Source organism: Pleurodeles waltl, chromosome 7 (genome assembly GCF_031143425.1).
Source record: "Pleurodeles waltl isolate 20211129_DDA chromosome 7, aPleWal1.hap1.20221129, whole genome shotgun sequence".
In the NCBI taxonomy this organism is placed as follows: Eukaryota; Metazoa; Chordata; class Amphibia; order Caudata; family Salamandridae; genus Pleurodeles; species Pleurodeles waltl.
Genome location: NC_090446.1, coordinates 265209812 through 265226128, shown reverse-complemented (window position 1 = coordinate 265226128; position 16317 = coordinate 265209812).

Sequence of the window (16317 nt, the reverse complement as noted above, 5' to 3'; positions counted from 1 at the left end):
CCAAGGTTGAGTGTTAGCTCCTGCCCTATTTTCTGTGTTTCTTAACAGCGTTGTTTCTTTTCAGTCTGGTCTCCCTTCTAATGGCTCGTTCTAAAGTACCCATCTTGTTGTTTGCAGACAACACTTTATAGATTTCTAAGACTCCCAGTTGGCTTCAGCAAGCCGAACATCGGTACAAATAATTACTTATAGCGCACAGACTTGAGATCAATTTTGCAAAGACCAAGTTTATGGTCCTTAAGAAGCAAAATTCGTATAAGGGCAGACTTGAGCTGGGAGGCACACAGCTTGAAAGGGTAGATACATTTTCATATCTGGGTGTAACTTTATCTTTGACACTTGCATGGAACTAATGACTATAAGACACAAACAGATTTCAGGTGCCATAACTGAAGAGCATATTTCTTCGTTCTCAAACACTGTTGCTCCCGCTTAACAAATTTATGATGCCAAAACAGTAATTTCTGTTTTTGTATGGTTCTGAAGTGTGGGATGCTGCTAATGTATCTTCTCTCCCAAATTCGGAAAACACATTCTTGAGAAGTTTAGCTTGCCTCACTGGTAGTACTCCTTTGGAGCTATTGTTGTTTGATTTGGGCATCAATGCATTAGCTGGCAAAGCCAGACTTCATCCCTTGTTGTTCTGGAGAAGGTTCCGGTCTTAACACAAACTGGACCAGTATAGACAGGCCCTAAATGATGTGATGAAGGCCAATACATTTCATAAAATCATTTGGCTCGGTCAAATCAAAATGCATTTAACATCTATTGGCCTGTGATCTTTATGGGACAATATAGCATCTGTCACAGGTCTGACACCACTGATGCTAAAAAAGCATTATTGGCCCTGGGTCAGGCAGTCCGAAGCCCGAATGGTCGCCACCTTAACCCTAACTGGAACATTTTTGGATTTGAATTGCGATAGTCATCTGGAGCCCTATTGGGATGCCATCACCCTTCCCTTGGATCGTACATTATACTTCCAATTCAGGGTAGGCACTCTTCCCCTGAAATAAATTACCAATAAATGAGCTACTGCTAGCGATCTTCTGTGTCCGGTTTGCAAGATTTAAGTCAATTCATCATGTTTTCTATGCATGTCCAGGCTATATTGTTGCCCGCAAGAAATGGATTAAGTTAATTTGTGAATTAATGGGGACTCGTAGCAGTTGGACTGAGCTTAGAATTCTTCGAGCAGATCCCATACTTATACGTGTGCTGTTGCCAAGTTTCTGCAGTGAATCTGGATTATTAGAGTTATTGCTGTAAACACCCCTCGAACAATTACGATCTCCTTTGTTGGTGTCAGTTGTTTTATGTATCTCGGCAAGTGATGTATTATTTTTTTAATTAAAGTTATGATTAGAATATGTCCTTGCTTTAGATCCCTATTACCTCGGAGTTAGTGTACTCCCTTTGTATATAATGGGCCATTGCTGAGTTTTTCCATGTATTTATCTAGTAGAAAACAACCTCTTTTATTCTCATGTCTCTCTTAATGTACCTAAGGTTCTGTATGTTGCAATGCTTTGGCTCTCATACTGGATTGTTTGCCACACATGCTGTATTAATGATGTATTTGTACCTATTTCTTTGATGTGCTTTTAGTGCTTTTATGACTTAATTGTCGAATAAAGCTTATTCTGATGATGATTGCATGCATTACACTTCTGGAAGGTGTTTCCCACTCTTAGAGATTTCAGAAGCACGGGTGAGAGGTGGCACGGTGGATACAGAGACAGACTGGTGGGACTGACGGAGAATGTTGGAGGAGTCATGTCTGACAAGCAAGGGGTGACTGTGACAACTGGTAAATATAAGAGGAGGCCCGTATAGAGGTCGGAGTGTTATATGGGAGCATCAAGGCTCTTCACCACACTCCACAAGACAGAGAACCATGATTAGCTCTCCACCAAAAGCTATTCCAAGCTTATGAATGAGTGTCACATCCTGTATACTCCCTCCCTTTAGTAATCGGATGCACAATTAGTGCCCAGAAGCTATTACACCTACGGTTCAGCCTCTCTGCTTCAGAGATCACATGGACCTGCAAGCTTCTTTCTGTTTGAAGTTGAGGATGAGATTTGTGTGAAACCTACGGAGAGTTTGCATTATATTTTTAATTGGCAAGTTTGACTTTCATGATGGGCTTAGGTTTAGGTTTAGTCACATTGGTCGACACTGTTCTCAGGAAGTGTAGGAGGCTGGCCTGGTTTGTAGTGGGTACCAAGGGGTACTTACACTCTGCACCAGGTCCAGGTATCCCTTATTAGTGTAGAAGAGGTGTCTAGCAGCTTTGGCTGATAGAAAAGGGTAGCTTAGCAGAGCAGCTTAGGCTGAACTAGGAGACAAGCAAAGCTCCCACTATACCACTGCTGTCATATGCACAATATCATAAGAAAACACAATACACAGATATACTAAAAATAAAGGTACTTTATTTTTATGACAATATGCCAAAAGTATCTCAGTGAGTACCCTCAGTATGAGGATAGCAAATATACACAAGATATATGTACACAATACCAAAAATATACAATAATAGCAATAGAAAGCAATGCAAGCAATGTACAGTCACAATAGATTGCAATGAGAGCACATAGGTATAGGGGCAACACAAACCATATACTCTAGAAGGGGAATGCGAACCACGAATGGACCCCAAACCTTTGTGAGCTTGTAGAGGGTCGCTGGGACTGTAAGAAAACAGTGAGGGTTAGAAAAATAGCCCACCCCAAGACCCTGAAAAGTAGGTGTAAAGTGCACCTAAGTTCCCCAGAGAGCACAGAAGTCGTGATAGGGGAATTCTGCAAGGAAGACAACACCAGCAATGCAACAACGATGGATTTCCAGAAGAGAGTACCTGTGGAACAAGGGGACCAAGTCCAAGAGTCACACTCAAGTCGGGAGTGGGCAGATGCCCAGGAAATGCCAGCTGAGGTTGCAAAGAAGCTGCCACTGGATGGTAGAAGCTGTGGATTCTGCAAGAACGAAGAGGACTAGGAACTTCCCCTTTGGAGGATGGATGTCCCACGTCGTGAAGAAGCTTGCAGATGTGTTCCCACGCAGAAAGACTGCAAACAAGCCTTGCTAGCTGCAAGGGTCGCGGTTAGGGTTTTTGGATGCTGCTGTGGCCCAGGAGGGACCAGGATGTCGCCAATTGCGTGAGAAGACAGAAGGGGCGTCCAGCAAGACAAGGAGCCCACTCAGAAGCAAGCAGCACCCGCAGAAGTGCCAGAACAGGCACTACAAAGAAGAGTGAACCGGAGCTCACCCGAAGTCACACAAGAAGGTCCCACGACGCCAGAGGACAACTCAGGAGGTCGTGCACTGCAGGTTAGAGTGTTGGGGACTCAGCCCTGGCTGTGCACAAAGGAAATCCTGAAAGAGTGCACAGGACCCGGAGCAGCTGCAAAACACGCGGTACCCAGCAATGCAGTCTAGCGAGGTGAGGCAAGGACTTACCTCCACCAAACTTGGACTGAAGAGTCACTGGACTGTGGGAGTCACTTGGACAGAGTTGCTGAGTTCCAGGGACCACGCGCGTTGTGCTGAGAGGGGACCCAGAGGACCGGTGATGCAGTCTTTTGGTGCCTGCGGTTGCAGGGGGGAGATTCCGTCGACCCACTGGAGATTTCTTCGGAGCTTCTAGTGCAGAGAGGAGGCAGACTACCCCCACAGCATGCACCACCAGGAAAACAGTCGAGAAGGTGGCCGGATCAGCGATACAAGGTTGCAGTAGTCGTCTTTGCTACTTTGTTGCGGTTTTGCAGGCGTCCAGAGCAGTCAGCGGTCGATTCCTTTGCAGAAGGTGAAGAGAGAGATGCAGAGGAACTCTGATGAGCTCTTGCATTCGTTATCTAAAGAATTCCCCAAAGCAGAGACCCTAAATAGCCAGAAAAGGAGGTTTGGTTACTTAGGAAGGAGGATAGGCTAGCAACACAGGTAAGAGCCTATCAGAAGGAGTATCTGATGTCACCTTCTGGCACTGGCCACTCAGAGCAGTCCAGTGTGCCAGCAGCACCTCTGTTTCCAAGATGGCAGAGGTCTGGAGCACACTCGAGGAGCTCTGGGCACCTCCCAGGGGAGGTGCAGGTCAGGGGAGTGGTCACTCCCCTTTCCGTTGTCCAGGTTCGCGCCAGAGCAGGGCTGGGGGATCCCTGAACCGGTGTAGACTGGCTTATGCAGAGATGGGCACCATCTGTGCCCATCAAAGCATTTCCAGAGGCTGGGGGAGGCTACTCCTCCCCAGCCCTGACACCTTTTTCCAAAGGGAGAGGGTGTAACACCCTCTCTCTGAGGAAGTCCTTTGTTCTGCCTTCCTGGGCCAAGCCTGGCTGGACCCCAGGAGGGCAGAAACCTGTCTGAGGGGTTGGCAGCAGCAGCAGCTGCAGTGAAACCCCGGGAAAGGTAGTTTGGCAGTACCCGGGTCTGTGCTAGAGACTCGGGGGATCATGGAATTGTCTCACCAATGCCAGAATGGCATTGGGGTGACAATTCCATGATCTTAGACATGTTACATGGCCATGTTCGGAGTTACCATTGTGACGCTATACATAGGTAGTGACCTATGTATAGTGCACGCGTGTAATGGTGTCCCTGCACTCACAAAGTCCGGGGAATTTGCCCTGAACAATGTGGGGGCACCTTGGCTAGTGCCAGGGTGCCCACACACTAAGTAACTTAGCACCCAACCTTTACCAGGTAAAGGTTAGACATATAGGTGACTTATAAGTTACTTAAGTGCAGTGGTAAATGGCTGTGAAATAACTTGGACGTTATTTCACTCAGGCTGCAGTGGCAGGCCTGTGTAAGAATTGTCAGAGCTCCCTATGGGTGGCAAAAGAAATGCTGCAGCCCATAGGGATCTCCTGGAACCCCAATACCCTGGGTACCTCAGTACCATATACTAGAGAATTATAAGGGTGTTCCAGTATGCCAATGTGAATTGGTGAAATTGGTCACTAGCCTGTTAGTGACAATTTGGAAAGCAAAGAGAGAGCATAACCACTGAGGTTCTGGTTAGCAGAGCCTCAGTGAGACAGTTTGTCATCACACAGGGAACACATACAGGGCACACTTATGAGCACTGGGGCCCTGGCTGGCAGGGTCCCAGTGACACATACAACTAAAACAACATATATACAGTGAAATATGGGGGTAACATGCCAGGCAAGATGGTACTTTCCTACAGGAAGTGGGAGCTTCTTTATGGGTACAAACTGGCTGGGGTTTTCTCTCCATCATGATAGAAAGGGAGGCAAGGAGGTAACAAAACTGCAATGTTTGCATGTTCTACGGTGGAAGGCTCAATCTCTACATGTGTTGGCTCAATCAGGGTAGGATTTTCTGGTTATTGAATGGTTTGAGAGGTGTAGTTCTCCTCAGGTGTCCTTCTCTGTATCAAACACACATATCAAGACACAGTCACTTTGAAGGTTTCCCACTCAGATAGGTTTTGCAGGGTAAATGGTCACAGCAAGAGAGGAACATAAGACCTGGTCATATTCACTCAGGGATTCAACTGTATATATCAATAGGACGTCACTTTTCCCTCTCCTTTTTGTGGAGGTTGGTCCCTCCTCTGTGTTACTTTTCATTTATTTTCTTTATATGCTTTATTTGACAGCCCCAAACATCACTGCATCTGATCTTTCTTTTCTCTTCTTTCTCGGTACAAGCCTTAGGAGCCAGGTTGTGGCAGGCCTACAGACACTTTGTAGGAACTGACTGTCAGTCATCTGGATCATCAAAAATATGTTGCATGGTTGAAGAAAATGAAATGATGTCCTGCATGTTTTTATGTACATTACATTGGCTTATTGTTTTGGGCAGTGGGCAATGTCGTATTATAAAATCAATTTGTGATGTTGGTGTTGTGACACAAAAGAATGTAAGGGGGGAGTGGTGACAGTTGGTGGAAGGAGCATCCAGGAGAAGTCTATGTCTCCCGTCATGGTGCCAGGATTTATCTGAAATAAAAGTACAACCTTACTACATGCAAAGATTCATCTCTACGTTGCCACTGCTACAAATCAGATAAATAGGGGATTTGAAAACAGATCCTGCTTAAGTAGGGGAGATAGGGAGATTGGGCAGGGATCAGACATTAGAGTTTTGTGGCTGCGAAATATACATCACACAATATTTGTATATGTGTTTTTGTGATTTGCTGTAATTCAATTCAGTAGTTTATGAGCAATTAAGGCTCAAATACAGTGTATATATCATGCCAGTGAGGAACTGTAGAGCCAACAAGTCTCATGCTGAGATTTAATTGGCTGTCACCATATCAACAACAATGTGGTGACAGCTATCTTCGGACTCAGCAATGTGGGGACAAGCTTAGACTTTCATACTTGTCAGTGGGAGTAATCCAATAGTTGCATCTGGACGGCCTCAAATCGCATGTTGGTCCTAGTAGGCGGAGAATTGTGGCTCAATGGTTAGAGCAGCAGAACCTGTTGTAGAGGTCTGGCTCGAGACCAGGGTTCAATTCTCACCTCGGTGGGTCTTGGGCTCAATTTCCTCGGACCTGATAATTTTTGCTTTGGTGCCAATCTAATCATGGGTCCCACTCTGTAACTCTGGGCAATAGCTTGCTTAAGCTTCACATGGCCCCAACAGCACTGGGATGCCTGGCTTCACCTTGGGGGTGCCCAGGAGTGGGCAATTCACAGGGAAAGCCAAGAAGGGTTCCACAGCGGTATGCGTACAGCGCCAAGAAGCCAGTCTTACAGGGTAAAAGTGCGCTATACAAGTACGAAGTTTACAGTATACCATGTTTTTTGCATGGTGATATGTACTTTTTGGCACTATTTTTACTTAAAACATTAGAAATTCATATCTCTGTTTTCCTCGTGTTGGATTTTTTCATTGTGGGGTCATTTTGCTTATTGAATTTTACTCTATATTTCTAATTCGGTTTGGGATTTGTATTGGCTTATGTTTTGACTTTATTACTGTCTTGAAACTGCATAAATAATTTACACATTAATTTAAGTCAAGTAGTAAGGGTCTTCATGGTTGATTTCCATCTTAGAATGGAATTCATAGTTAGTGGCCATCTTGGAATGGACTTTGTGTTTGGTGGCCAACATAAAAAGAATGTTTGAACTGAAGTTTGCCACTTAAAGCTGTCCTTGCTGCTGTCCAGATCAAAAACATGACTATAAATAACCATAAACAAAAGTTGAAACAGAATTGTGTTTATGTCCTTGATAGCGCAAATGTATTAATTAAAAATTATTAAGGAATGTTCATGTATGAAAATGCAGAAAAACAATTAACGTAGAAAAATATTGTGCATGTTTGAAAATCATGCCCTCGGAGAGCGATCACCAAGATTCACGAATGTACTAATAAAATGAATAGCATATATGAAATATAGAAAAATGTATTGAATTAATGTAGTAGTATGACATATTGAAAGATATAACTTGTGTTTTGCATTATATTGCAGAGCTTAACTTAGCCAAAGTTGTGGCCTAGTTTTGCCAGGCCTCGTGCAAAAGCTAAATATTAACGTTAAAATGAAAGATGCTGACAAATCACACTAACCATGAACTGCTCAAAGTTTAATAAAAATTGTTTAGCTGAAACCTCTTCATGGACTGACAGACAGGAGACGATGGAAACCAGAATGTATCAACTGCTGTGTAAAGCAGTCAGAGCGTACCTACCCAGGAGTTGAACAATAGAGATACTGACTGGAGAAGAAGATGCAACATTTTCGATACCTGACGAGCCGGGTGATGAGAATATCGCAAAGTGAACCAATCAACAATATGAGAACTGTACAATATTTAAACGTATAGATTTGGAGAAAATATGTAATTGGACAGAGTCATAACTGGTGAAAATTGACCAATTAGGAATTGGGGGGTAGTCTGGGCAACTTTGATATAATGCTGTGACAAAGGGGGAAGAACTTCATAACAGATGATGATACGGATAGAGAGAGATGCCAAGGCGATTCGAGATTCTGTCATTGGGCTCAAGCTCTTGAGAGCCTGACGTGATGCTGATCGATTGATGACCTGAGGACGAAGACTGACTTGTTGCTGATCCATACCGAGGGTAGGTAGATATGACAATGTGACTGAATTAACTTTTGTGCCTTTTCTTTCTAGGTACCAACTGCGCTTTTTTAAATAGTTTCTCTTAGCTAGATGTTTTCCAAATTCATGTTCTAAACTGTTTTTCACATGAAGTCCCACATGCTGATGCTAATCTGGGTTAGGTGAGGTTCCTACCTTATGACATTGACAAACACAGAGACAATTGATTGACAAACTGATTTGCTGAACTTTGCTATTCCTGTTGACTTATTCATTCCTGATTTAATTATTGACTTATGCTACTGCTTTAGAATGTACTCTGATGCAAGTTTTGATTATATTATGTTTTTGGCACCTTCTAATGAATTAATACGGATTTGCTGATGTGGATAAGTTGAAGTAATTTTCATGAATTAGTATTGTAACTAATAGGGAATAAAACTACTAAGACGTATAGTGCGTTTTGGTTATTCATGACGGGAGGGTCATGGGGTGTTATTGTTTCTGATTCATACATATCGGTGACTAATGTTTATTGAATTGCGTATTCATTATTAGTGTGACTACCATTAGCCTAGCTAGGATAATCCATGCGAATAGAAAGGTTCATCGAACTATACACGTCCCCTTGTAAGTTTACTTACTAAGGACCAGGCGCGCTAGCGGTTTTTGGTAGCAGCTTGATGGTTAGTTTCCTTGGAGAACTAGTTAGGTGGTTATGGCAGTAGTTTAGGGTTGGTTAGTTATTCATTTTTTTAGATTTGAATTTTGTTTCCTTAAATGGCAGTTGTAGCAAAAATGATGTCCCCTTTAGCCCAGAAATGACTTTCCCAGATCCTGGATCCTGCAAGTAGAGTTGGGTATGTTCTCAGCACTTTAGTGATAGTGTGAAAGTGGTAGGTTGCGCTTGCACAGCTTATGCAAATCACAGCTGAATTGTGATGTATGTGAGGGGATTAGGGAGTCTGCATACTCTAGTTGAAGTTTAGTAGGGGTGTGCGTACTCTGTAGTATGAGAGTAGGGAAGTCATCGAACTTCATATGTGTGTGTCGCTTTGTTCTCAAAAATTGTCCTCGTGGTTGTTGATGATGTACGGACCCTGCATGGTCTAAATCTCGGGAGTATATTGACAAGTGTAGGGGACACTTGGTTATATGTTTTAATCTGTCTGGTTTAGTAGGTTGATCGGGTGTGGTCAACAAGTTAATGTGTAAGTTAAGTGAGTAAGAAGAATTCTTCGACTGAGATTTGGTGAGTCCTATGTGCACCAGAATAGACCCATTGATCGGTTGGTTAAAGCAGTGGTGCAAACTGACAGAGAAAGAGGGTGTCTTAGCGTTTCCAGAGCATGAATCATTTAATTTGAGAGCTTTGGATCAACGGCGGATGACGTTGTATGATACAAGACCTCTTCCGAGACCAGCACAGTTTGAGGCTTTAGCGGTTTAGGTGCTCATAGAGAGACAACAGCATGGAATAAAGTTTCAAAGGAGAATAAGAAAGGTGGAGAAGTCTCTAGCAGAAGGAGGATGGGATTAGGAACAGAAGTGGAGGACAGCTACATTGCGGGACGTTAAGTTCTTTCCTGGTATCACAGAGGAAGCTGAGACAGAAGGGAAAGAGGAGACTAGCAAGAATGATAAGAGTTCTTCAGGAAGAAAGAAGAAAAAGACTTACATAGAAGAGGAAGATTCAGATGACAAGGATCTTATCACTCAGGTGTTGAGAGACCGACCTTCACGATATGCAGTGCATGAGGGAGGTCCGAGTACGAGTTCTGCTCCAACTGCCCCAGCACAAGTGTCGGAGGTAGGGGGATCAGTGCAGATAGATAACGGACAGGTACAAGGGATAGTACAGAGTACTCCTAATGTATTATCAGCTTCGGTGGTCCAGGCACAGATGCATCCGCCACCGATACAGATAATTTATTCAGAAGTACCGATTCTTGAGACAACTTCGATCTTAGTGGTACCTACAGAGCAAGTGATTCCTAGACCATTGTTAGTCCAGACTGAGCCAACACCGATACTGATGCCTCGAGCACAACCACAGGGTTTGCCGAGGTTTACACTAACGACAGGAACACAGTCAGATGTGACTCCAGTGATGAATCAGAGTATGGGGGTAGCCCTTCCACAGAACATGGGGGCTAGAGCAGCCCCAGATGCAATATCATTGCCAATTACTGTTGGTCCAGCAGTACCATTGTTTGCGCAGCAGAAATCAATCACTGCAGAACAAGGTGAAATGTCACAGAGCCTCGTGAGGAGGGGGGTGAAAGAATCTGTGCAGGTAATTTCTTTCATGGGTCACTGATGGATCTCAGTCCAACTAGTTGCACTTCCCAATACAGTAAATGGTCCAAGTGCAATTCAGAGCTTGAAGGTCTTGACACCGCAACCCCCAGGTGCAGGGGCGCAGCAAGTGCCATCACCAAATGCGAGTAACATTACTTTACAAGGATTGACTGCACAGCAGCTGAATGAGTGGTTAGACATTTGAACACGCCACAGAATATGTCCAAGAGTGAAGAGCAGATTGATCGTGTTAGGTTGAGTACAGAAATGACGGAACTAGTTGAAGGAACAATAGGAGTGAATAGGTTGGAATCCTATACAGAAGAAGAGCTGAGATACTCATGCCCGAGAATCTCGAGAGAAGTGGGCAGGATACATCAGAGATTAGGAGATTTTGCAGAAAGGCATGATGTTGAAATTTGAAACAAAGTTACAGGTTAGATTTTGAGGCAAAAGATTTTGAACACATGAGGTCAGCCGGGATGAACGCGCCTCTTAAAGAATTATTACAAAGTGCTCAGATCTAGGGGGGCATTGGAAAAATGGGAAGGCAGATGGGCAAAGAAGAAGGATAAACAGAAACGAGAGTCACAAGAAGGGTCTGAAATTGTTCAGAAAGAAAAGGATCCGGCAAAAGATTTATCAATGAGAGAGATTCCAGGAGGGCAGTCTATTCACGTTCTGTGGCACAGGAGTGATATTCTGTCATTCACAAATGATTATCCAAAACTGAGGGAAAAACTGGTTGAATAGTAGCAGCGGACAGATAGATTTGTGAAGCTTTTGAAATGCCTGTGGGAAGACTTGAATACTCTGTTGGAGATAGTGGTTCCAGATGATTCATTACCCGAAGTAATGAAGTATTATTATAAGGTGATTGAATTCCTGAAGACGAGAATTTTGCCTAAAAATACTGATTGGCAGAGAATTGACAGGACAGTGCAGGAAGTAAAGGAGTTGATACATGCATATTATGAGAGGTTGTTGAAAGCGTTCAAGGACTACAGTGGCAAGGAAGCAATCGAGCCGAAGGACATGTTACACTTTGTGTTCAGGTCTGTGGAGGGATTGAGACCTGAAATAGGTCAGATGATTAAGAGTCACTTGATTTGCTGGCAAGCAAAGGCAATTGATGAGGTGTTGCAGTAAGCAAAATACTGTAGTAATGAGACTGAGTTGAAGCAGAAAAAGCTGAAAGAAAATGCAATGGTGATGCAGATTAAGGCAGCACAAACAGGAGTGCCAGGGGCTTTTGTTCAGCAGATACCACAGCAGCAGGGAACTGTCATGTTCCAGCCTCAGGTGGGAGGAAGAGTTAGTGGAATTAATATGAATCGTGGTCCAGATTTGAAAACGGTTGTGGTTCAAAATGATGTGCAAGGAATGAGGAAGTTGTTATTGTGTCATCCTTAAAGAAACGTGGGACAGTGGAAGCGGGAGTGTCCGATGATGGTGCAGGATGGTGTTGGTCAGCAGAGTGGTGATGTCAATACATTTCAAATTGTGAAAGTCCCAAGAATGAGGGGACTTAATCCAAATTTTCAGAATAATGCGAATCAGATGCAGAATTTTAAACGCATGCAACAGATGCAAATGCCTCGTGCACAAATGACACAGTTACAACCAGTGCAGCAGCAGGTTCTCATGGTACCTAGACACCAAATGCAAATACCTCAAGCCCCAATGGATCAGCAACAGGTGGTACTTATTCAACAGGTCACGGGTCAGAGACAAGACAGAAGTAGTAACACAGTACAATATGGCACAAGATGTTCTGATAAAAGTGGGGCAGATAATTGTAGATTTTGTGAAGCAGGTAGTCTTTACTCATGGCTTCCAAAATAAGGGACGAGTGTAAGTATGACTCAATTGCCCTATTGAATCATTTGGGAAAATTTGGTCATAAAGTGTCACCATTGAAATTACAGTACAGTCAGGAGTCAGTGACATATCTTGGTCAAGAAACTGAGAAAGGGTCAAGGAAAATTTCCAGAGAAAGGATTACAATGATATTGCAGAGAAGTCCCCCGACTTCAAAGAGAGATGTCAGGAAGTTTCTGGGAATGATAGGTTATTGTCGTCAATGGATTCCAAATTTTGCTGAGATTTCAAAGCTATTGCAACCACTGACACATAAGGATGTTACTGATCCCATAACATTAGACCAGGACCAGATGAAAGCATTCAGTGAGTTGAGAGAGAGTTTGTGCAGAGCTCCAGCGTTGGGTATGCCTGATTAAAAAAAAGCCATTTACATTGTTTTGTCTGTCTTGACACAGGTCCATGGAGGTGCTTATCGCCCAGTAGCCTATTTTTCAGCTACCTTGGACCCAGTTGCAGAAGCCTTGTGTGCAGTTGCTGCAGTTTGTCAAAGCCTTTACCAATGTGAGGGAGTAGTGATGTGATATCCCTTGACAGTAATGGTCCCTCATTCAGTTGAGATTTTACTGACAAGGACGAAAACACAGTATTTGACTGGTGCCAGACTGACAAGGTATGAGAAGAGCATTCTAGGTGCTCCAAATGTAACATTGAAAAGGTGTACAGTGCTGAACCAGGCAACCTTACTTCCAAGTGATACTGTTGAAATTGAAAAGGAAGAAGACATTTAGCATGATTGTCTTGTAGTAACTGAGTTCTGCACAAAACCAAGACCTGACATCAGAGATACACGATTGGACACAAATGATCAAATTGTTTTTGTTGATAGTTCATGTCTCAGAGATGGTACAGGGACACTGAGAGCAGGATGTGCTGTGTGTACGATTACAGGTACTTTAGAAGCTTCTTGGCTTTGAGGCATATATTCTGCACAAGTGGCTGAATTGGTTGCTCTTACTAGAGCGTTCCATGTCTCTGCAAGATTAAGAGTTACTATCTATATAGATAGCCAATATGGATTTGGAATTGTTCATGATTTTGGTCAATTGTGGTCACAAAGAGGTTTCCTGACTTCTACTGGTTCACCAGTGAGAAATGGCAAAATGATAAAGGAATTACTGTATACAATACAATTGCCTGAAGAAATTGCTGTGGTAAAATGCAGTGCACATCTGAAGTCACAGGACTACGTGTCACTGGGAAATGGATATGCGGATCAAGTCGCAAAGGTTTGTGCATTGAACTGTATATCTTTCAAAGACAAGTGGGAACTGATGTCAGAAGAAGAGGTCACATGTACAAGTTATGCATCAAAGGTGATTGACACAATGGAAGAACTGAAAAATTTGCAGAGTAATGTTGACAAGGAGGAAAAAAGAGGGTGGTTGAAGATGAAGTGCATGCAGAGACAGGATGAGTTGTGGGTATCAGAAGAGGGTCAAATGGTTCTGCCAAATAGTTTGTTGTCACAAATGGCTAGGTACTACCATGGTCAGGCACACATTGGAAGGGATGCCATGGTTTGTTTGTTCAAAATTGAATGGTTTAACCCTAAGTTCAGACAAGCAGCAGAAGCAGTATGTCATTGCTGTGTTATTTGTCAACAGTTAAACGTGGGAAAAGGGACCGTGGTGAATTTGAACCACATTGGAAGAGCAGGGGGTCCATTCAGCAGAATGCAGTTGGATTTCATTGAGATGCCTGCGTGTGGAGGTTTGAAATATGTGTTGGTGATTGTGTGCATTTTTAGTCATTGGATTGAAGCGTACCCTACAAGAAGGAATGATAGCCTCACAGTAGCAAAGCTGTTGCTTAGAGAGTTGATACTGTAGTTCGGATTTCCGATCTCTTTAGAATCAGATAGGGGAACACACTTCAACAATGAGGTGATTAAACTTTTGTGTGCAGCACTAAACATTGAGCAGAAGTTGCATTGTAGCTACCGACCTGAAGCATCAAGACTAGTGGAGCACATGAATGGTACTCTGGAATCAATAATTGCCAAGATGTGTGCAGCTACAAATCTGAAATGGCCAGATGCATTGCCTTTGGTGTTGATGTCAATGAGAAATACACCAGACAGAAAGACAGGACTGTCACCCCACGAGATTCTCATGGGCAGGGCAATGAGATTACCAGCAGTTCCAGCCAATGCACTTGTTAATATTACAAATTATATTGTGTTAGACTACTGCAAGGGTCTGGCTGATGTGATATGCTCTTTCTCTCAGCAGGTGGAGGCTGCCACACTGCCACCAATTCACGATCCTGGGAACAACCTGAGAGCTGGCGGTTGGGTTGTTGTCCGCAAGCACGTGCGCAAGACGTGCTTGGAGCATCATTGCCGGGAACCCTAGCAGGTGATTCTGATAACCACGACTGCTGTAAAGTGTGCAGGACTTCCGAACTGGAATCATGCAAGTCACACGAAGAATGTGGCATGTCCACTGGATCATGAAGAAACATTTTTGAGAGCACCAACAATTAGTAAACAAGGCACAGCACCTGAACCAAAGAAGGAACAAAGCGAGACTGAAATTGATCAAGAATTGTGGAAGGTGGATCAATCACCCCTGTAAGAGATGAAAGTGAAGAATTACAGGAGGTGCAGAAGAATCTATCTCAAAAGATGCAGCAGGAGAGCCTAGCACAGCAGGGGTTCTCCCAGAAGCAGACAGTTTGGAGAAACAAACAGAGCAAGTGCCACCAAGAAGGGGAGGGAGTAGAGTTGGATCAAAGTCAAAGTGATTTAACTCCTCCTGAACCTGTTGCAGGTCCATCAAGAGAAAACACCATAGAAAAAGAAAAAGAGAAAAGTCCAATCCTGAGAAAAATATTGACAGAAGGTTCGAGGAAAGGAGACAATTGGCCTGAATCATGAATAGAGAAAAGAAAGGAAGTGGTAAAAAATGAAACCATAGAGGAAGAAGTAGATACCATGAGAAATGAAGAATTAAGTGAAGGAGAGTTAAGTGGTGACCGAAAGTTGAATAGAAAGAGAATAGCGAGTCGAAGATACACGGGTCCTGAATGGGCATATGCAGCATGAGTATGAACGAATGGCAGCACAAGTTTATGTCTTTTTGTTATGATAGAGAGGTTCTGAGTCAGTACTTTGATGTAGCCTGAGGGCGAACAAATAGCTGAACAGTTGAACCAATTTTAAAACATTCTGAGAAAAGAGACTGTTGAAATATAACTAGAAGAGACATTGATAGCCTGATTTGACATTGAAAACCAAACGTGACAAGCTGCTAATCGATATTGACAAGGATAAGGGTTCCTGGATGTGAAACAGAGCTGTTGAAGGAATACAAATTTTATTTAGTTTTTCGCTGCATTTTTACAAAAGTTACTTCAGCTTTCTGATTCTTTACAGATCATGGCTGAGTTAAATAATCATGTTAGGGATGCTAGGCGCTGTAAATATATGAGAATTGGATTGGCAATTATGTGTGGGATTTTGTTTATTATATTGATTGTGGGTATGTCTGTTCTTGATGAGAAAGGAGCCATCCATACTACTGCTTTTGAAACTACTACACTAACAGGTTTGGAGAAGTTTAAGTCAGATGAGAAATATTTACATGACTATACTAATGCTCAAAGAGAACTTTCTTCTAATATCTTCTATCGCTTGTTGAGTGAGTATGTTGAGACAAAGGATGCAAAGGATTGTCTTGTGTGTACGCAAATTCCTTTATCAGTCGAGGAAGGAGTTATGTACCACAGACTTCCACTGACATGCGGGATAAGTTGTAGTCTGCTGCTAACAAGGTTTTATGATCAAGAGTATATACAATATTTGTATTCCAACTATGACTTGGTGTTTTCTTTTGCTCCTATTATTAGATATCTGAGTAGAATAGATAAGGAACATGATATGGTAATGTTTAGAGAATTCCTTGAGCCTACACTAACATTTGGAACTGCATATGCTCATAGAAATAACCTTACATGCTTGCTTACACCTTTAGAGAAAAGCTTTTTAGGGCATACAGAAGATAGAAGAAAAGCATTAAAGGAGAAATTAGAAAAAGGCTTAGAGAAAAGAACTTACAAGAATTATTATGCT